This window comes from Nelumbo lutea, chromosome 1, assembly GCF_056320005.1.
Source record: "Nelumbo lutea isolate HS-2025 chromosome 1, American lotus-T2T, whole genome shotgun sequence".
NCBI classification, from domain to species: Eukaryota; Viridiplantae; Streptophyta; class Magnoliopsida; order Proteales; family Nelumbonaceae; genus Nelumbo; species Nelumbo lutea.
Genome location: NC_142684.1, coordinates 90,367,205 through 90,390,265, shown reverse-complemented (window position 1 = coordinate 90,390,265; position 23,061 = coordinate 90,367,205). Strand labels below are relative to the sequence as shown.

At 38.4% G+C, this 23,061-nt stretch overlaps 1 long non-coding RNA gene and 1 pseudogene across 1 annotated transcript; one reads left to right on the top strand and one right to left on the bottom strand.

Annotated features, from left to right (window-relative positions):
* Positions 1 to 291: 291 nt before the first annotated feature.
* Positions 292 to 15,907, bottom strand: LOC148876069 (uncharacterized). The gene is made up of 2 exons (XR_016104982.1): positions 15,786 to 15,907; positions 292 to 698 (listed from the first exon to the last, which is right to left on the bottom strand). It is a non-coding gene; the product is annotated as an uncharacterized LOC148876069 (long non-coding RNA).
* A 5,488-nt stretch (positions 15,908 to 21,395) lies between these two features.
* LOC148876068 (small ribosomal subunit protein eS6 pseudogene) lies at positions 21,396 to 22,096 on the top strand (annotated as a pseudogene).
* The last annotated feature ends 965 nt before the right edge of the window (positions 22,097 to 23,061 follow it).

The following is a 23,061-nucleotide window of genomic DNA, read 5'->3' as shown; positions in this document are numbered from 1 at the left end:
CTAATCAACCGACTCAAAACTTCCTTAGTGCTGCAACTTGGACCCAGTTAGGCTTGGGCTGGGTTAAAGTCATGCTGAGGTTGAAAATTATAAATCAGTTTAACTTTGGGTTGGGCCATACAGATATCTATGTGTAAGGGATACTTTATCTGCTTTTGACTTTGGCTGTTTGCATAAAACATCTACGCTGTTTGTTTTCTCCCTAGGTATTGGCATGATACATAATCAATCCTAAACGTTCATCAGTTTGTTTTTTCATTTTATAAATAAAAACAAAAAATATAAAAGAAATTGTCTAAAACTCACCATCACTTTTTATGAATTCTCTTAAATTCATCATAACTTTTCAAAACGTCCAAAACTCCCGTTTTAATGAGATAACAGTAACTTAGCTAACAGATGTTGCTAATTTATTATTTTACCCTTTCTTATGTTCGACCCATTTAACAATGACCCAAAATTACTCTCGTCATTCTTCAATCCAAAATCCTAATAGTTTGGACAAAAGAGAGCCATTGCCGCTGCTTCTTCCACCATTTGAGAAAGAGAAAACCATTGCCATTTGACACTGCTTCTTCCCCATCTGAGAAATAGAAAACCGTTGCTATTGATTTTTTTGCCATCTGAGAACGTGAAACCCATTGCTACTGATTCTTCCACTATCTCAGAATGTGAAAACATTGCCACAGCTTCTCCCACTATTTGAGAACAAGACCAGTCAGAGCGAAAACAAGTGTAAGAAAAAAATACGATGGTCACCATTGCATCCAACATTGCAGAAAAACTAATAAAATGATAAAAGGTTAAAAAAAAAAAGAATCAGAGAAAAATTAGCCATTGCACCCAACTAATATTGCAAGAAATTTTCAAAAAATATTTCAGAGAATTAGATAAAAATTTACAAAAATATTTTTGCATAAATTGGTAGAGCCCTCGATGGGGATTTACATTCTAGATTCAAGTTGCAAAAAAATATATATAATACATATTTATTTCAAAACAATAGAAATCTCTAGAACTTCTGATCATAATCTTCATTCATTCATAACTTCAAACCGGATATAGGAACGAGTAAGGGAGGGATAGTGGTGGTGTGGCGACGGCCGGAATCGAGATCTAAGCAAGAGAGGGTGGTGCGGCGATCGGAATCAAGATTTGAGTGAGAAAAGATGGTGTGATAGCTAGAATTGAGATCTGAGTGCGAGACAAAGAGGGTGGAGCAGCAGCTGGAACAGAGATCTGAGCAAGAGAGGGTGGTGCGACAACCGGAATCGAGATCTGAGTGAGAGAAGATGGTGCGGTGGCTGGAATTGAGATCTGAGCAAGAGGGTGGTGCGGTTTTTGTAATCGAGATCTAAGCAAGAGAGGATGGTACTGCATCCACATATTGTAGATCTAAGCGAGTTAACCAAGAGAGAGGGAGCTAGTTGGTGTGGCATCTGCCTTTTGAAGATTTGTGCACGAAGAGAAAGAAACTTGCAATGGCCTGAAGTGAAAGAGACTTGCAATGGTTGAAAGCTTTGAGCGAGAGAGAGAGATCAACACACACACACAGAATTTCGGGAGAATCTAACCCTAAATGATACTTTTCCCTAACTCGCCAGTCCGGGTTAGTTTGGTCATGAAAATGTTATTTATGCTGATGTGGACAACTTTTTCAATGAACATTTAGTGATAGAATAGGTGAGTTTTACAAAATAAAAACTTAATGATATGAAAAGTTTTGGACGTTTTGAAAAGTTATGGTGAATTAAGAGAATTCATAAAAAGTGATAGTGAGTTTTAGACAATTTTCCAAGATATAATATAATTATTTTTTCAAAAAAAACTATCAAATGTAATAACGATTTTCAGTTTTTCCACTCCCTAAAAACCATTCCCGCCCATCCCTCTTCTCTCCCTCTCAAGTCTCATCCCCCTGAGATCATACTCTCCATCCAACCTCCAATCTACTAGTTCCATTAATGATCTGTCCCGTGTTTGATATTTGCAACTTTCTTCACCAATAGTGTACCTCAGGCCACCGGAAGTAGACTGCCATCCATCCAGTCACAACCTCAAGCATCACCACACCCCAAAGCTATACACATTGACTGAGGTATTTGCTTCACTGGATTCTATATGGTCCGGTGCCATATATCCGAAGACCCCACGAACTGATCTCTTTGGATTGGCAATCTCATGATGGCCATGCTCATTTCGAGTCAGGAATTCACCAAGAGCAAAGCAACCAAGACATGGGTTCATGTCAGGGTCAAGAACAATGGCCGGAGATTGACTCCATCGTTGCAAACTGCTGGTGGAGTTTGTTTCTAATGCCAAATACAATGGTTCTTCACTTCAGTTACTTTGGGCAATCATTTAATTAATGCTGTTGAAGGTGCCGAACTAGATCAATTGTTTAATACCATTGAAATAGTCCTCTCTCTGGTTGGCAGTTTGGGAGATCTTCAACATTGCTCTCAGAGGTGTGATAATATGCACAGTTGAAGGCATCTGCACTTTAGAAATCCTTCTCACCGGTGCAGTTTGCAGTGATAGAATGGGTGGGGATGTGACTTGAGAGGGAGAGAAGAGGGATGGGCGGGAATGGTTTTTGGAGAGTGAAAAACTGAAAATAATTATTATGATGTGATGGGTTTTTTGAAAAAAAATATTTTGTTTTTCATTGACGAAATGTAAAAGTATACTGAAAATTTAACGTTGGGTTAATTGAACGTTTGGGATTAATTACGTGTCATGCTTGGGGAGAAAACAAACAGCCTGGATTGTTTTATGCAAAAAGCCAAAGTTTTCCTGAGCATAATTGAATGGATTAGTCTATGGGCATTATAAAAAACAATAATTTTAAATTTAAAGGCAAAATATTTGTAAAACATGATAATTATGTCTAGAGTACTGCAACTTGGACGAGCTCAGTTTGGACTTTTTGTCAAAATAACTCAAACTCGACCCGAAGGCCAGACAGAGCCCAGAGCCCAAAACAGCATAAAATGCTATCTTGGGCCAACTAGCAAGTAAACCAATCCAACTCAGGTCCAAGTCAAGGTCCATCTCTGCTTCGTTATATATGGCCAAAGGAGTTTTTTCTTGGGCCGTGTAAGCATCGAGGTTAGAGAACTTCTGTTCTCCATCTTTCCTCCATATAAAGAGTCTACAAATAAGAACTTATTAAAAAACAAGAATTGACCTTAGTGGTAAAATTGAAGGGGATTTTATAGTTCAGTCCACCCCTAGGGTGGAGCTAAAATTTCTAGGGGTGGACTGAATCCTAACCGCGGATTGATGTCAAATCCATGGGCAGGATGCGGTTTATAAGGGGGGAGTACTAGTAGACTAGGAGGGGCTGGAATTTCAGATTTCTGAGGTGGATTGCAGTCCACTCATCCCAAAATTGAATTAGCCTCAACCATCGACTCTAGAAATAAGAACATTTGGTAGAAACGAAAGTAGACAAATCAGAATCAGGTCAATCCGAACCCAACCTAAATGAACCATAACCATTCTATTTTCAAGAAACTTATTTAGACTCTAGTTGTACATGAAAGCAACAACCAAAACTGAATGGACCATTTGACCCATGATTCTATCACATTTATGGGTTGAGAAAAGAGAACGATCTGTGGGCCTGAGTCATTAGTATAAAATAAAATATTAAAAGGTCTTGCTTTTTAATGTAGGAATATCTGGTCGACCTACAGATCTTGATACGTGGCATTAGTCGGATGCATCCTAGTTGTCCATGCATCATCAACTACTATCAACTACTCTCAACTGCTCCTCTTCTAAGTCAACTCCGACTATAAAAGGGTCTCCCACATTGAGGTAAAAGCACATACTTAAGCTTTATGTTTCCTCACTTGCTTGGTCCGACCCCTCATAGCCCTTGGCTAACTTCGCCCTTGGGAGAACTCCCGAGGCCTCTAACATCTTCTTTGTCTCAGCAGGTTGGACTCATCGGCCTTGGACACCAGAAATTATGTTGTTGCCCTCGGCTCCATATTTGGCAACAACAATTGGCGCCATTTATGGGAAACGTCTTCAAGACTTTCTCCTAAGAAAACAAATATAACCTAATCAACTAGTGTTTCTGAAATGGCTGACAAGCAAGACACCATTCCTAACATTCAAAACTTAGTCAAGATATACCAATTCGAGCTAGTCTTGAATAGGCTAGACAACCTAGCCTAGTGGTTGGACAATATAGGGCATCCGACGGGAGGCCAACCACAAGGTTGCTGCCCCGTCAGAAGTCACAGACAACACGATGAGTAATCCGCCCATACCCCACTAAGCTAGAGCTTGGGTAGCTCAAAGGAGGCCAACCCCTTGGAATTCAATATCAGCAACTGACGGGCTAGCAAGCCCAGTTCTAAGACCCCTCGACTCCCTAGTTGAGGGGGCAACCCTGTGGGGTCCCATGCTGAGTGCAAGAACCACGACCATCAACACCATCGCGCGGTGACCAGTAGAGATGACGGCGGGCGCTTGGGACACTACAATCCCACTCCAGGGGTGGGAGACCAATGCCACGCCTCTCTCCTGCCAGTTTCTGACCTCTGTGACCTCCTCAACAATTGTCGTGCCCACATGGCTTAAGACGTGTTGATGCTCGAGCACTTGGGGAATAGGGCCAGCCCGTCTTGCCCGAGAGAGAACTAGGACCAGGCCAAAGCAACAATGCCATACGTAAACCAGTGCCTTGAAGATATTCATGCATAGATTGGTGCCATTTAGGATAAGCTTTGGCAAGTAAAGGATGGCTGAGGTGACACCTTCACCAATTTCCATGCCTCATTCAGCCAGATGGAGGCCTTCATGGATTCCATCATCTCCAAGCCCCTTCTGTCGAGTTTCAAGGCCTCAACGCTAGAGACCTATTATGGGAGTATAGACCTCAAGGACCACCTAGAAAGATTTTGAGCCCTCGTGCTCCTACACGGATACTCTAACAACCTCATGTGTCGAGCCTTCCAGGACACACTTTCTGAATTGGTTGAGTGTGAACCTGAGCTATAGTCCAATTCAACGAAAGAAGATGAACTTTGTATCGAAACTTTGCAAATGTAAGGATATATCTGGCTAACCATCTAGAATGATGCTATAGAGTTGGTACAGAAGTGAGACAAATGCCAAAGGCACTCCAACATCCTCCATCGGCTTATGACGACCCTCTTGGCCCTCAGTGGGGAATGAACGTCCTTGGACCTTTCCCCCTAGCCACGGGGAACAGGAGACACCTCGTCGTGGTAGTAGACTATTTCACTAAATGGGTTGAAGTCGAGGCCCTAGCAACCATTACGGCCAAGACGATTCAGAGCTTCTTCTAGAAGAATATCATTTGCTGATTTGGCATCCCAAACATGCTCATCACCGATAACGGTCGATAGTTCGACGACTCCAAGTTCAGAGAATGGTGTGGAAGTTTAGGAATAAGGAAACAATACACCTCAGTCGGATACCCTCAAACTAATGGGCTAGCTAAGGTCACTAATAGGACGATGCTAGACGGATTGAAGGCAAGGTTGAACAGAGCCAAATGGCTTTGGGTGGATGAGCTGTACAACATTCTATGGGTGTACCGAATGACACCTTGGACTGCCACGGGTGAAACTCCCTTCAATTTGACATATAGGACAGAGGTTGTCGTCCCAACAAAGATCGACCAGTCGACACTTTGAACCGAGGCATACTAGGATGTTGAGAACAATGAAGAGTTAAGGAACAACCTTGACCTATTGGAAAGGGTCCGAGAGCAAGCTCAAATTAGGGTTGTGGCCTACCATCAAAGAGTTGCAAGATATTATAACTCCCAAGTTAGAGAGCATCACTTCAAGGAAGGTGACCTCGTCCTTAGAAAGGTCACGGTTCTGGAGCCTGGTGACAAAAACCTTGGCCCAAATTGAGAAAGGCCCTATAGAATCAAGCAAGTAGTAGGGTCTGGCACCTTTTGGCTAGAATATATGGGTGGAAGACCAATGCCTCGTACTTGGAACTCTGAAAATCTCCGGATGTACTACCAATAGAATTGTAAATACCTTAGTGGAAAATTGTAAATGAAAAGTGCAAGTTCCTCTCTCTTTAAATCTTTCTTTGTGTAAATGTTCTTGTCCCCACCAACCGCTAGGACCCCTCGACTGACCGACTATAACATACAACCTTTCTTAAGGTTATACACTCGAACCAGACGTCAGCACCCTCAGCTGACCGATCACAGCATATGACATTCCTTAAGGTTATATGTTCGGACCATATGCCGATCCAAGGAAAATGACACTTTGCGAGTCATACGCCTAGTTGCCTTTTGACCTTCTTTGACTAAGGCAAGAGCTTCCAGGACCTTGGCAATTGTTGATAAGTGGCCCATGACCCCAACCTCAGCCTCAAAGACCCTTAAATAAGTGAGTCTTTATGAAGGTCAAAGAGCCGACGTTGACCAATTACTTAATAAAAAACACGATGAACAATACACTAAGTAAACAACTCTTCTCCACTAGGGCAAGTGCTCGCAACCTCGACCGCAAAACCCTCGTGGAATGACGTACTAAGCAAAGGGAATTTTTTCACTAAGGTAAAAAATTCCAAGACCTCGGCAACTGTTATCAAGCGACTTATGATATCGGCTTCGGCCTAAGAGACTCTAAGACGGAATGCCTTCACAAAAGACTAAGTAAAGATCTCTTTTGCAAAAAAAGAGGTACTTTATTAAAGAATTGCAAGTTTCTTTACAAAAATGCCTCTTTGGGGGGAGGCATTGGCTCCTTGCACAAAAGAAGAAAGAGAAGAAGAGAAGAAAATAATCTTTTGATAAGAAACTCAAGTGTCTTTACAAAAAAGGCCTCTTATGGAGGAGACATTGGCCCCTTACAAAAAAAAAAAAAAAAAAAAAAAGAGAAGGAAGAAAAATTATACAAGTTTTAGGGGCACACAAGCCCAAACAAAAGAAAACTATCTATTGGCCCCCTCTGGTCTGAGCGGTGGCCTGGGAAGTGGCATCGGCGGTTGGGTTTTTGCCTGTCCCCAATATATCCACCAATTGTTGAACTTCAGTAGGGAACAGGTCAGGTTGGCCGACGTTGAAGCTCAGAAGAATCTTCAACACTTGGGCCTTGCAATCGCCGAAGCCCTCTAGGTAAGCCTGGGAGGAAAAGGAAGTTAGGTCTGCCTCGTGTTCCTTCGAGGCCCTATAATTTTTTACCGCCTTCGCAGCCATCTCCTCTAACTGTCACTCCATCGACACTAGGGAAGACTTAAGCTCCTTCACGAGCTCCCTTTTGGTGGCAACCTCAGCCTCGTCCTTCTTACAATGTTCGTGCTCATCGCGGGCTCACCTTTTGGCCTTGGTCGACTACTGCTTTAGGTGCTCAATCTCCTCTTGCACCTATCGAACTTGTTGAATCAACAACTCCACCTTGTTGTGGAGGCCGACCGAGCAGGAGGCCATCTGCACAAAGAAAGAAAAACCTGTCAGTCACATTCTACCAAGATGACCTCGACGACATAATGAACTCAGGGAAGTATGTGCATACCTCAGTGGCCTTGTCCAAAAGCGTGTCTTGGACCGAATCCATAGTGTGTTGTGTACAAGATTGGCAGTCATTGGGAAGGACCATGTCGATCACTAGTTGTTGGCTAAAGCCAACCACTGACAAGGAGTCCCCTTCTCGCACGTTCCACTACAGTCGAAAGATGTGATGATTGATGAGCATCTCGTCCTACCGGGGATCGGAGGATTGAGGTGCCCTTGGGTGAGACCCGCCCGAGGCCCCCTTGGACTAGCTCTACTTGTGCAGCTGAAATTTCTTTGCTTGAGGGTCTTAGGCCGCTTCTGTAGGGTTCTTCTGCGCTATCGTCTTCTTCTGGGCCACCTCTGCCTCGACCCATTGTTTGGCGGCCTCCTCCACTTACTGATGTCGAGGCATGTTCTTGGTAGCTCCTTTCTGGATAGCTCTTTTGGACGTCGTAGCCTCCAACAACTTTGCCTTTCTACTGCCATCCATTTCTACCAAAAAGAGAAACAAGCAAGTCAGAAAAGTGGCAATGAAATTCAAGTAATGTCACAATTTGCAAACGGCGGAAGTGTCCATACCAAGGGGGGTAAGACTAAGGCCGGCCATCACCAAGGCTTCCTCCTTCATCAAGGATCTTGTCTGAATCATCCTTCCTAGCTGAAATTGATTCATCATGGCCTTCTTCTCATCGCTGCTGCATGGTGCAATCCTCTCAGCCATCATATTTGGGTTCCCATAATCGAATCGAAAGGACCAGCATTGGGGGAATCTAACAAAGAAGAATTTCTTCTTCTAATTACTGATGGACAACGAGTTTTCCACCTCCTTTCTCCGTCTGCCTTGGAAATACCACAAACCTTCCCAGTCGGGATGCTTTCTCAATGCGAACAAACTCTGAAATATGTTCAGAGTCATACACACATCTTGGAGATGGGCCATCACCAACATAACCACTATCATCCCAATGGCATTGGAGCGAGTTGGCTAAGGGTGAGATTTAGTGGTTCAGAATTTTGGGGATTAGGGGGTGTAGGGGAAAATGCAACCCAAAGTGAAGGTAATGCTCGTGGACACACACTTTTCAGGCTCCCCTTCGAGAGGAAGAGCCACGACTGGCCACCAACACAGGGGACTGTAGCCCTATAATCCCCCAAAATGTAGTACTTCTCAACCAAACCCTTAATTTGATTCTTGGCGACAATGCTATCTAGGTTATAGCGGGGATAACACCCCAGCGTCACTCCTTGGTGCTTGGCCTCGGCCCTCTCCTCGATCGTAAGTCCCTCGACCACCTCCCCATCTACCACTTCAGGAAGTGCAAGAACATTTCCTGTGGCGTTGGCCCTGGCCACGTAGAACCAATACTCTCATTGGTAGAGTCCGCACTTTGTTGGTCATGCTTGGCCCCGCGAGACACGACCCTTTCCCTTAAAACCTGGATGCTATATGTCTGAGAGGAGCTTTCAGAGTCACTACTATCACTCCCATTGCCACTAGGAGTGCTGTTGGGAGTAATCTAGCCAATAAGGTTGTAAGCTTCAAGACCAAAATCTGAAGTTGACATGTCGAGGACAAAAGTTCTTTACCTAAAGTTGTTTGTGAAAAGGGAGTTTAAGGAATTAGTTGTGAAATGCCGAGGTGTCCTCAATAGATCTAAGACTAAAGGTTTCGAGCAAATGGTGAAGTCTTGCTTAACCAGCCTCCTTATTTAAAGGAAACTATATGACCCATATTCAATTGATCCATTGGTCACTGACTAATCGAGTTGAGCTCCATTTAAGCTCAACATGGTTCCCTTTATTAATTTATAGTGGACTTTTGGTTCAGACAAAATAATATATATTCATAACAAGGAGATCAGAGATGGTCGCTATCAAGCCAGCTTATTTTCGTGCAGCCCAACATTATCTAAAGTCATCACCAGACACCCTCTCTCAAGAATGACAAAATTAATGATAGAAAAGCTATGTATGGATTTTTTAGTGCTTTCAATCCACTCTTTGATTTAGTCGTTTGAAATGTTTGAATTGTTATCTGGTTATGGTTCTAGGTCCGATTGTACTAAAACTTGCAAATTGGTAAAAAACTATTTAACTTGGGTGGTTGGATTGTTGGTCCATTCAACCTAGTGACTGGTTTAGAGGTTGCACATCAAATGTCAATGCAAATTTTCCGAGGCCTAAGTTTGCACTCCAATGGTGTCCCATTTGGTGATCTTTTTTTTTTTTACTTTAATTTTGGGTAACTTTTGGAGGTTTTTGCATCCAAAGAAGTCATGATATTTTTGCAAAAAAAAAAAAAACAAACATGAAACCTTTTTTGCCTCGAATTACAATTTTTAATATTTTATAAAAAATTAAAACTGATTTAAAAATATAAGTTAAATAAAAATAATATATATTACATATAAAATAAAATTATGCATCATTTATTAATAAAATATATTTTTACACACACCGAGAGTTTGGTCTCTAGGTGGGTTTTTAAAACATTGGGTTTTCCTCATTTATTTTATCCATAATAAGTTTGTTATAGAATAATAGCTTATTCAGGGACTCCACCTAATTAATTAACCCATTTTGTACTATTTTGTTCAAATAATGGTTTTTATGGGCTGAACAGTTAATTGGCAAAACCAGGACCCATGGAGAATTTGGGTTTTTAATCCAATTTAAGTCTTTGAGCATTGGTTTCAGTAGTGGTACGCTCTACAAAGGTAGTGGTGTAAATCGAGCCATGTCGTCTACGGGCCGGCCCGAATTTGGATTGGATCAGCATGGCATGGCATGACGGCATGCGGGTCGTGTAGGCCCGACATGATGGTTTGGGTCGTGTTGGGCCTGGGGTTCTAGGTCCACAGGCTAGCTTGACACGACACGACTATGTGTGACATGTTGCCCACGGCTCACGTGCCGACATGGTATGTGGCATGGCCTGGCCTATGGGCCCAAAGTGGGCCGCGCTCATCTCGCCTGTAGCGGTACCCAATGGCTAGTTTTAGCTTTTTGGGGGATTTTTTATAAAAATACTCCCCAACATCTATAAACAAACTATATATGGGGGTATTTATGTATTTTGGTTTTGAGGGGGAGAAAGAATGACACAAATGCCCCCAATAGCTATATAACAAATTTGTAGCTAGTTTGGGGGTGCATTTTAGGTAAAGTGGTAAATAACTTTGCAATGGCCAAAATACCCCTCATAACAACTAAAAAATTGATAGTTTTTAGGGTATTTTGGGCAATTAAATTATTTTCAATTCTTGTAAATAGCCTTATCCTCCACCATTCTCATCACACCAATTAAACAATTCTCTTAATCTCTTATTTAGTTCTCATACTCTCTCAAGTCTCAATCTCTCAATCTCTCATACATCCTCTTGTTCTCCAATTCTCAACTTTATTGAAGTTTCAACAAGAAGAAGGTTTACTCAATAGCTCAAGTATCTCAAGTTAGCAATTTGTGAGGCTTGGACTCTTAGAATTGAAAGGCTTCAACCATTGAAATCAAGTTAGGATTCCAAATTGGAAATTCGGAGAAGTGCAATTAAATTAATTTTTATTTTTTTAGAATTTTAAAAAATGGTTGGCTCCTCCCAAAACCAATTCCGCAACATGTTCAATGTTGACGATATTCTGTCGTAGCATGGTAGTGTTAGCACTAATATGGATGCTATTGATATTGACGGAACTTCGACCCTTTGTACTAATACTAGGGGAAACAAAAAGAAGGTCACTAAGTTGATTAGCCCGGTTTTGAAAATGTTTAAAGTAGAGGAGGTTCAGGGGAAGAGAAAAAGAACTGTTTGCAAAAAATGTAAGAAAGACTTTATCTATTGTAACAAGGGTCATATTGGCCATTTGGGTAGATATTTGCTTACCCATGAGAAAGAAGAAGAAGAAGAAGAAGAAGAAGAAGAAGAAAAAAGAAAAAGAAGGGACAACACAAACACAAATTGGGTGGGGGGTTTTGGTACTTTTAAATATTCTCAAGAAAAAATGAGACAAGAATTAACAAAATACATTGTACATGCTGAACAACCATTTTTATTAGCTAACGATACTAAACTTGAAAAATGGTTATGTAATTATGTAAATCTATAATTTGAAAAAGTTTCTAGGAATACTATTAGATCAGATGCTTACAAATTTTTATTCATATAAATAAAATTTAATTTATATGTTATCAAATCTTAATTCTAAAGTTCAAATTACTTTTGGCATTTGGGATTCTAAGTTTAACATAAGTTATATTTGTGTTACTCGTCATTTTATTGATGAAAATTGGGTTTTCAATAAAAGAATTTTAAGATTTACTAGGCTTTAATGGCCACATACTGGCCTACCTATTGCTACATGTACTTTAAATACTTTACATGCTTGTGGAATTAATAAATAATTTTTATTAGTTTTGACAATGCTAGTAAAAATGATTCAACAATAAATATTTTAAAATCTCAATTAAAACCATTTTTAATTGAAAAATTATTTCATATCAGATGTGCATGTTACATCTTTAATTTATGTATTCAGGATGCTTTAAATATTGTTTTACTCATATTTCTAAAATCAGAAATTGTATTATATTTATATTAAAAGTTTTGGAGCAAAAAAACAAGAATTTAAATATTTATGTCAATATTATGATTTAAAATATAAAAAGTTTATATTAAATGTTAAACATAGATGAATTTCTACGTATGCTATGTTAGAAATTTGTATTTCTCACAAATAGGGAAATGATAATTTGTATAAGAGATTTTTTAAATGAATTATCGAGTATTTATTAGTCAATTAGTTGTAATTTAGCTTATCAATTAATGATGATTAGTGATTGTTGTACAAAATATAGAAAGAATCCATAATTTAAAAATATTGTTGAAATACTGGAAAATAAATTTAAAGAATATTGAGAGAACATTTATCCTCTTTATTGCTTAGCTACAATATTAGATCCTAGGATTAGGAAAAATGGTTTAAATATTTTACTTAAAACATATTGTGAAAATATGAATATTGAAATTGGAAATAAAAAAGAAGAAATTAATAGTTTATTATTTGAAAATATATAGTTTATATGAATTTGAAGTAACAGGGAATAATAAAATTTCTACAGCTTGTACAACTGCATCTTCCACTTCTAAACTTGAGTCCAGTAGTGGAAGAGAAAAACTTTTTTATTTAATAAGAGGCAGAAATCCGTTGCCTCGACAACAAGTTCATTTACTAAACTTAATTTTTATTTACAAACAATTTTTTCTACTTTAGGTGATTCTTCCACCTCGAAGGGAACAAATAATTTTGATATTTTAGCTTGGTGAAATAAAAATGCGAAAAATTATCCAGTTCTCACTACCATGGCACATAATTTACTAACCACTCCGGTGTCTACAATTCCATCAGAGTCTTGTTTTAGTGCAGGTACTAGGGTGTTGGATGACAAGAGAAATTGTATGAATGATGAAAGTATAAAGATGCATCTAATTTAAAGATTGGTTGGATACTGAAGATAGATTACAAGACAAAGGAGGGCATGACACTACACTTGATGTTTCACTTGAAGCATATGATCAAAGTCAAGAACAACAGGAGAAAATGATGAAGTTAATATTTTTTGTATACTTAATAGTTGTATAGCATTTTTTCAAATTATTGTAATTTTTTTAATTTTATTTAATTTATTTGATATTTTTTAATAATATAATTTCTTATTTACAATTTGTAACTATATTTTATTATTCATTCCATTTTCCAATTTTCATATTTCATCATCCAACCATTGCATGCTTTGTATCATTCAAATTTAAATGAAATAAAATTCATTTTTTTCTTCCAATTTGTTATTCACTTTGAGTCTTTGTCTCTTGACTTCTTATTTGGTTAAGTTTTTTTTTTCATTTCTTTATTAAATTTCCTAATTTTCAAATAGTCCCCAAAGGAAAGTTAAATATTTTAGTTTTATTTAAAAAAGAAATAAAAAATATAAAAATATAAAAAAAAACAAAAAACAAAACAAAACAAAAATAGTCTAGCCCGGTTCGGCCCATGCCCAAGGCCTGGCCTATTGCCTAGCTCGACACGGCCTGTAGCCTCCTCGACCCATGCCCATGGAACGGCTTGTAGCTTGCCTGGCCCAGGCCCACAACATGACATGGCACGGCATAGACTTGCACGGGCTTGGGCCATGGGTCATGCTGGGCAGACACCCAAATTATCCCTAGGGAGTGCAGCACGGCTTAGGACAGCCTGTGGGCCGACACAACATGACCCACACTTTGTGCGGGCTACAGGCGGGCACGACTTGTTTTACACCTCTATACAATGGGAAAATCTATTCTGCTGCCTACCGGAAAGACATGATATAGCCAGAAGAGCTTTGACCAATCAAAACCCCTTAAAAGGGGTTTTATCGATTTCTCCAATGCATAATTCAAATTTTCTTCGGAGAAGTATGGACAATGCAGATTTTGATTTCCATTGCAAAGCTATAAACATTCATAAGGTCAAAAATCCCCACTTTATACACTAATGCCTGCCCGTAAATTAGCATCAATTCTAAGTTGACACCCACCCTAACTGTAATTTAGGCCTAAAAATTCTGACCCTGGGCTGAACCGTCATTGTCCCAATTTTCTATGGTGGCTGAAACTACAATGTCAATTGGTTCATAAATTGGTTTTTTATTTTTAACTCCGCCACTACATGTCACCTTTATTTTTACCAAAATGCCCCTCATTTAATACACGGTTGGTTCCTTGCTCGAGACTTCTTCCCAAAATCTCTATCCAAGCACCACCTCTACCACTTCCTTCCAGTTGACTCGTTGCTATGGAAACCAGTTCCGTCTTCAAGGTCGTCCGTGGTTCTTCGCGCCTACGTTTTGAATCCCACGGTGGAATCCCTGACAGTATAGCTCCCTAACACAGTGAGGGAAGCTGAGGAGAAATCGGTGATCTACAAAAGGTCTGTCGTATTCGCATATTCAAACTAACTTATATGAATCCCTGAAAAAGCAAAAAAAAAAAAAAAAAGTCAAGAAATAAACTTGTATTTTAGAAGTGGTAACTTCACTCCCTTATAGTTATAGAGTGAAAGTACCTATCCAATAGAAGGTTTGCTCAGTAAATGTAGAAAGTGGAGTTACCCGCTGTTTGAGGGGATCAGATGCCTATTGGATTTAAATTGACCCATTTCTTCTTGGGTTTACTTAAAAGGACTCAAGAGTTGTCTTTTGTTCATATTTTTCTCTTCAGGAGTAATAGATATGTTTGGAAAATTGTTCTTCGAGAATGAATTTTTATTCTACAGGAACATAAATAGCGTTTAGATAATGAAACTATTTCTTAATATCAATTTTGTAAATCCACCCACACTAAGCCAGGAATTTTTGTTCTTCATGTTGTCACCACATAATCCTTGATCATTTGAGGATTAAAACAAAACATATAAGCAATAAAATAAAAGCCCAACACGCCATGATGCAACAACACCCGCAAGTAGTAAATGGCTACAAATCGATCCTTATTTCGTGCAATTGGTTCTTTTCACACTTCAACATGTTTGCCACCATCACGAGGTATGAATTGGTCTACCCAAATGAAATCATTTTTGTGTGCCTGCTTATAAAAAAGTCTATTATTAAATACCCAAAATTTTTCATAATAAAAACGTATAACCAGATGCATCTTAGTAGGGAATCGATAGAACAACCATCCATAATTTCTTTCTGTTTTTTCCATAAATAGATGCATCCGGCCATGTCCACAAGCACAAGTTGGGCGTTGATGTACCACTCCAGTAGTTTCCCTATATTTTCATTCATATAGATATGCTAATTCCTTTATTATTTTATCTATTTTTTTTTCAAATTTAAAATGTTCATTCGACATCAATTGGCAACAGAATACATAACAATCCAACACATGGACAATGGTTCATAACACATAATCAAGGACAATCTTCATGATATTCAACATATAACAAAAGACATAACAAAACACAATGACAGGATTAAAAAAGAAAGCCCACCCATTCGACATAACATATAACCATTGATGGGATTAGAGAAGAAGCCACATCCATTCAGCATAACATATAATAAATGCAAACAAAATAATATAAGAAAAATGATTTCAGATCGCATCGGTTAAAGATTGTTTAAAATTTATCTTTGCGGTGGGAGCAAAAATGGTTTCAGGTGAATCTGGCCAGAGAAAATGTGAGTTTAAAATATAGAACACAATACAAAACCAGGTACTATGACAAGACAACATACCTGTTGATGCATTCCTGGCCAAAAATGTTGCCAGTGCTTTCTACCGTTCGCTCACCATCTAGTTGGAGCCAAGGGAGTCCCTCCTTCCTCTGAGATTTGTGTGGCAAGTTAGAGGAATTCAGTATTGAACAAAAATGTTTGGTAGGGCTTCTTTCTATCATTTAGTGCAAAATACCAAAAATACTCCTTATCTCATGTGGAAGTAGTTAACACGTGTTTGTTAATAGGAGTAACGTCGTGGAACCGCACGTTCCCTGGGAATGCGTTCTTTAGGAGCATTGATTTTTCACTCCCAAAGAACATGGATGTTGTTCTCATGCGAGAACACTTTTTTTTTTCTTGTACCAAACATGTTTCTGCTCTGTGAGAACATTGGAAACGCGTAAAACATTATTGCAGAACGTTGCCAAATAGGGCCTAAATTTCCTACTTGAGATTTTACAAGTTAACAATGAAAAAAAATATCAAAATGGTGCCAACTTGCTAGTTGGTAAGGTCTATTACCCATTGTGTGAGCCCAGATCTCCCGTAAGAAACAACTGACTCTCATATTTGTATTTTAAATTCATGGGTAAATATTCCAAATGTGTAGCTAGATTCCCATGTTTCCATGTTTTTCAAAGTGCGTGTGTAGAGTTTTAGCTTTCAAGGAATCCCATTGCCCATTATGCAGCCAAATAGGGCCATAAGTAAATAAATATATAATACGAATGAACACCTAGTATTTTTAGAACAAAATTTTGATTTTTGCTGATGTTGCAGTTGTATTTGACAGGAATCAATAAATCTTTGAAGGGCTCATGTCATTTAAAGGGTGCAATTTGGGTGGGCTTGGATTGAGCTGCTGTAAAAATTCGAATGGGCTTGGCCTAAAGCCCCAACCCAAAGTAGTGTAAAAATGGTTTGAGTAAAAATGATTGAACCACTACTTGTTCAACCTCTATCTGACCACCTAAACCCCAGAGTTCAGTTTGAGATTTACCCTTTAATGTCAATGATGTTCTACCAAAATTACTTCTATACAAACGCACATTCAGAAAGACCCAAATAATGTTTGGTATAAATAATAGTTTCGAAGGCTGTGTTTGGTTGCAATGCAAATAAATTTGCATTGATGAAAACCATAACCGTGCAAATGATTTGAGTGTAAATTCTGACATAGTTTTGTTTCAAATTTTAGCTTATCTTATTTGATTGTCGTGCAAATGAAGTAAATTAAAACACAAAGCAAAATAAAATAAAATCTAAAACAACATTAAACAAGATTCTGCATTTTTTATATTTGCACTCCTATGCATTTGTATTAGTGCAAATAAATTTACACTGTAACCAAAGACACCCTAATATACAGTAGAATAAGCTTTGGCCTTTGATGTTAGTGTGAGTAAGAACATATCCAAATTTGCTGCCATTACACAATACAATAGATATCTTGTACTTTTGACTTAGTTTGAAAAGAGTACAAATATGTAAAGTAAAAATACATACAAAATATAAGGTTTTGCAGTCTACATTGTCTCCCGGCTTTGACCCTTTGACTTAGCTGAGACCACAAATGGCATCCGATTGTCCAAGGTAATCTGAATTCAATTGGCATCAAATATGGATCTACGTCTATCTGATTGGATCTAAATGTATATATTCTTCTTAAAATTTATATTTTATCTTGCAGAAAAAAAAAGAAGAAAAAAAGAAAACAAATCTATCTATTAGTGCAATTGGTTGTTAACCTTGAGGGTTGCAGCAAAAAAAAATCTCTATCTTTGCTATGGCCCATGACATAAGGAACTGGGTGGGTTGTGTTGTGCCTGCTGACAGAAGGGGGAAGGGAAGATAAGTTAAATGATACAAACTCTGGAGTAGCAGTTTGCGCTTTACGAGCAATCCAATCTGCGGCCTGGTTTACTTCTTTGTAGACATGCCAAAAGATAGGTCTTCTAGTAAATGTGTTCTTCATCCTAATGTAACTCTTGATAGTGTTCCTCATCGTTCAAGGGGCCTTCATCTTCTGGTTGAGGCACAAAATCACCAACTTTGAGTTGCCTCCCAGGCAGCCCATGCTTCAGTTTGATTAATTGTACAAAATCCAATCTTGACAACTTTGACATTCAAGACACGACCAAGATGGTTATGGGCAATACACGCAGCAGTACAAGGACCACCTAAAATATGAGAAGCATCAAAATTGACTTTAAATGCTATTTTGAAACAGAGCAGACCATAGGATGGGCTACCAACTCTTATGAAGGGAATCTATGTTTGCACCTTTTTCTAATTCCAAGAATTCCAAAAAAGAATGATGAGCTCATCAAGAATTACTTGAGGAGGGCTCGCAATGTTAGTAAAAATTTTCTGATTTCGATTTTTCCAAATAGCCTATAAAATGAAAGCTATTTTTTCTTTAACAAGGAACATTTTGTTATTTTATTTTTATTTTTTTGATAGTCTGACTCACCAGTCAAGAAGGGTTTGGTCACTATCCACTGGGCCCACTAATGGGTCAGAGGATAGGCCAAATTTGGTAGGAGAAAGGACAATACTTAAAAATATTATGTAAGTCCTCTTCCACTCCGCAAAAGCATCTTTGAAGGGCACTTAATGTTCCAAATGATGTCCAGTCAATTTGTAGAGTTATTTGCCCCAAGGATTGATGAAACATTTCAACAAATAAGCTGATTTTATAGAAAAATATCCTGAAGAGTTCCCTTCTCAAATAATTCTATCTTCAAATTGTCTAGGAGAGATTTGATTTTTTCCCATAAATCATTAGAAACAATTGCTTGAATTCTGGGTTCATTCCAACACTCACCAACAAAGTTAATTAAATCTGATACCATAATATTTTCATTTTCCTCATTTTCAATTGAAATTATTTCTAATAAAGGTTTGTTGGTAACCCATTTGTCATGCCAAAAACTAATTGTTTGGCCATTACCAACTTGGTATCTAATACTTTTTTTTTTCAGAGGATCTCTGGAATGGAGAATGCCTTTCCATGCCCATGAGAAACCATTTTTTGGGTTAATATCCCTAAAAGATTTTTTTTTCATATATTTGCTTTTAATGATTTTAACCCAAAGATTATTTTCTTCATTTAATATTTTCCATCCTAATTTTGCAAGGTTTGCTTCATTTACCCATTGGAGATTTCTAACTCCTAAACCTCCCTATCTTTTGGGAGTACAAATGCAACTCCATTTCATTAAGTGTAAGGGTTTCTTCCCTTCATTCTTTTTCCATAAAATTCTCTTTGAACTCTTTCTAGCTCTTCTAAAGCATTATTTGGAATATTGAATGACCTCATGATATATTGGGGCATCATGTTTGTAGTGGAGTTTATAAGTGTAAGTCTTCCTGCTAAGGAGAAAGAGTTTTTTTTTTTTTTTTTTCTAATTTGCTAATTTTTTGAGCATTTTCTCCTTGATGAAGGCAAATGCATTATTGTTAACTCTTTTGTTAATTAAAGGAACACCTAAATAGTTCTTTGGATCAAATTCTTTTGGAATTCTTAGCATCCTTGAAATCATTTTTTGAAGCTTTGGGTGAATATTCCTTGATATAAATACTGAAGATTTGTTGGAATGAACTATAGTATTTGCAAATATAATACAATCGTAAGAAAATTGCAAAATGAGAATCTTTTGACCCCCTCTAGAAATTTTGCACCCAATTTTATTGGTACTAGAATCTGCTTGTTTTTCCAGATTCTTTGCAAGAGCCTCAGCACAGAGAACAAAAATGTAGGGAGACACAGGATCCCCTGCCTAATACCCCTACTCAGAATGAATTCAGCTGAAGGGGTCCCATTAATTAAAATTCTGTAAGAGACCGATTTGATGCATTCAATAACCCAAGCAATCCACTTTTCATGGAATCCAAACTTTTGAAGAATTTTTTCAATGAATTCCCATTCCAACTTGTCATAGGGTTTCTCCGTATCAATCTTGCATGCTATAATTCCTGACTTACCCTTCTTTTTTTTCATGGAGTGAATCATCTCATGAGAAATAAGAACATTTTCATTAATCTGTCTATTAGGAATAAAAACACTTTGATATGAGGAGATGTTGTCAAGAAATGGTTTAATTCTATTGACCAAAAATTTTGCAATAATTTTGTAAATGACATTAGATAGGTTGATTGGCCTATGATCATTTGTAATATTTGGGTTCTTTTTCTTTGGGACCAAAGTAATAAAGGTTTGGTTTATAATTCTACATATTTTTCCACTATGAAAGAAATCTCTAATAACATCACAGACAGTTTCTCCAGTGGTATTCTAGTATTTCTTAAAAAATAGGGCATTTAGTCCATCTGGACCTGGAGGCTTAAAATCTCCCATAATTTTGAGAGCATCACGAATTTCCTCATTTGAGACATTCTTAGTAATTAAATTATTTTGATCCTTCGTGATGCAATTATTTAAGACATTTAAAAATTCATTTGTTCCACTGATTCCTTTAGACTTAAATCTTCATTTAAAATTCTCCACTGAATTCCTTTCAATATTTTCCTAATTGTTTATCCACACTCCTTCATTTTTAATCTTTATTATTCTGTTTTTGTTCTTTCTAATAGTTGCCACAGTGTGAAAGAAAATGTTTTGGGCCTAAATCTGTCTTAATGACTATAATGTTAAGGTTGTTAACCTTGAGGGTCTCACAAGTGGGCTTTTAATTGATTAGATCTTTACGCTCAAATATTAATCTATTGGGGCTGCTCATGATGATGACATTCCCTCTGAGAAGAAATGGTATATGGTGTCTTATGGCAAACCCAAGTGCCCCTTTGGTAGGGTTTTCACGTAGTGCCTTCTAATGTTGTAAGGTATGCCCCATATGAATAGTTGGGTGAAGTTAGTTGAAGTTTCTTTCTTTGAAGTGACTTAATCAATGCACTTTAGTAGGGTGGCCACGAGCTGAGCTTTTCACAAGCTATTCAAGTTCAGCTCGTGAAAATCTTGGCTCGATTGGGTTTAAACCAAGCTTTGAGTCGAGCTTAAGCCTGATATATAGACTCGTTTGCTAATCAAGCTGAGCTTGAGCCCAATGAACCTCAGTTCATGAGGCTTGTGAATCTAGTATAATAGATAAATAATTTTTTAGGGTAAATTACAAAGACCCCCCTATACTATGGGGTTTTGACAAAGACCCCCCTGCACTTTGTTTTGCAACAAAAACCCCCTTGTACTATAACCGTGAGACAAAGACCCCCTTTCATTAGCCTTTCATCCATAAAGGCCATTATAATATTTTTTAATCCCCATATTACCCTTGTAATAACCATTAGGACAAGGGAGAAAAACACTGTTCATTTTCCCCGACCACACGATCCTCGACCCTTGTTTCTTCCTCCAACTTTTGCTTCAATTCATGCACTCCAGTCCCCTTGAAAATGAACGAAGAACCTTCAATGGCGTCATCAACATTTCCATTCTCATCCATAATATGGAAGTAGATTGTTCGGCCATCAGGCTTAACCACTAACAAGTTAGTATCTATTGCAGAAGGTACTAAACCTAGCTCGTTATGGGAACCCTAAGCAAGTGCATTTCCCTCGATCTTCTCCGCCTCATCTGCTCGTCACGGCGGCAGCGGCACTAGATCAAAGATGAAGTTCAACATCGCAAATCCTACTACAGGATGCCAAAAGAAGCTTAAAATCATTGATGACCAGAAACTCCGAGCATTTTTTGACAAGAGGATCTATAGGAGGTTAGTGGAGAAACTCTTGGTGAGGAATTTAAGGGTTATGTTTTCAAAATTATGGGAAGCTGTGACAAGCAAGGATTCCCCATGAAACAAGGAGTATTGATCCTTGGTCGTGTATGTCTCTTGCTACATAGAGGCACACCTTGCTTCTGTGTATATGACAGACGCAATGGAGAGCGACAGAGGAAGTCTATCAGTGGATGCATTGTTAGCCAGACCTCTTAGTTTTGAACTTGGTTATTGTGAAGAAGGGTGAGAATGATCTTCCAGGATTGACTGATACTAAGGAACCAAGAATGAGGGGTCCAAAGAGGGCATCAAAACATCTAGAAACTCTTCAATCTCTCTAAACAAGACGATATTCGGAAGTATGTCAATACATACCGCCGAATCTTCACCACTAAATATGGGAAAAACCGAAGTAAAGCTCCCAAGATACAGAGGCTGGTGACACCATTGACTCTACGAAGGAAGAGAGCTAGGATTGTTGAGAAGAAAAAGAGAGTTGCTAAGGCCAAATCGAAGGCATCCGAGTATCAAAAGCTTCTTGCCAGCGGGTTGAAGGAGCAATGGGAACACCGAAGTGAGATCCAATCTTGATTTGTAGTTTTTTGAGGGATGTCGTGAGTGACGGAATTCCTCCAAGGAGGAACACTGCCATTTGCACGCAAGAAGTTGCTATAGCGAGTCCTGAGCTTAACCTGAAACCCTTCCTTGATGGGCTCCCCACTCGACGGAGGAATCCAACTTTTTGGGTGTAGTCTGAAGAACCTTCTTTTTGGTCATCCCAAGAAGGAAGGCCTCATTAGAGGTAGTGAGATATCTACCATAGCAGCTCTTGAGATGAACATAGTTCCCCCCTCTAACGAACTCAACACCCTACTTGGCATTCCGAGATGAACTGTTGCGGTCTTGGGACACCGACTCCTCGTCTTCCTTAGCAAAGAGGTACTTCTCGTGGTGGCTCTGGAGACGAACAACCTTAGCTTTGTGAAAAATTTCCATTGCTCCACTTTGATACTAACAAAAAAATATGAATTATTAGAATAGAGTGTGGGTGAGATCCCAGATATGATGACGATGAATAAGAGAGAGAGAGAGAGATAGAGAGAAAGAGAAAGAGAGAGAGAGAGAGAGAGAAATAACATAAAAGAATTTCAAACTTTTCAAGTTCTATTCTAGTCTCTTCTGTTTCTGAATCAAACTAACCATTTTAAGACTACAACGTAGAAGAGGCATACCAAATGGTATCAAAGAAATAACAATATATATAAAATATGTATCTAGGCATTGTCACCGAAGTCGAATTAGTCAGTGAATAGGTTAAATCGGTTTTAAGAGAAAAAGGGAAAAAAATAGAAAAAAATTAGTGGGGTATTTTGGTAATTTAATGCATTTTGTCATCTGACTTAACGGTCAACGGGGTCCTTGTCTCATGGTCATAGTACAGGGGGGGTCTTTGCTGCAAAACAAAGTATGAGGGATCTTTGTCACAGACCCCATAGTACAAGGGGGTCTTTGTAATTTACCCAATTTTTTATTATATACATACATATACATATACA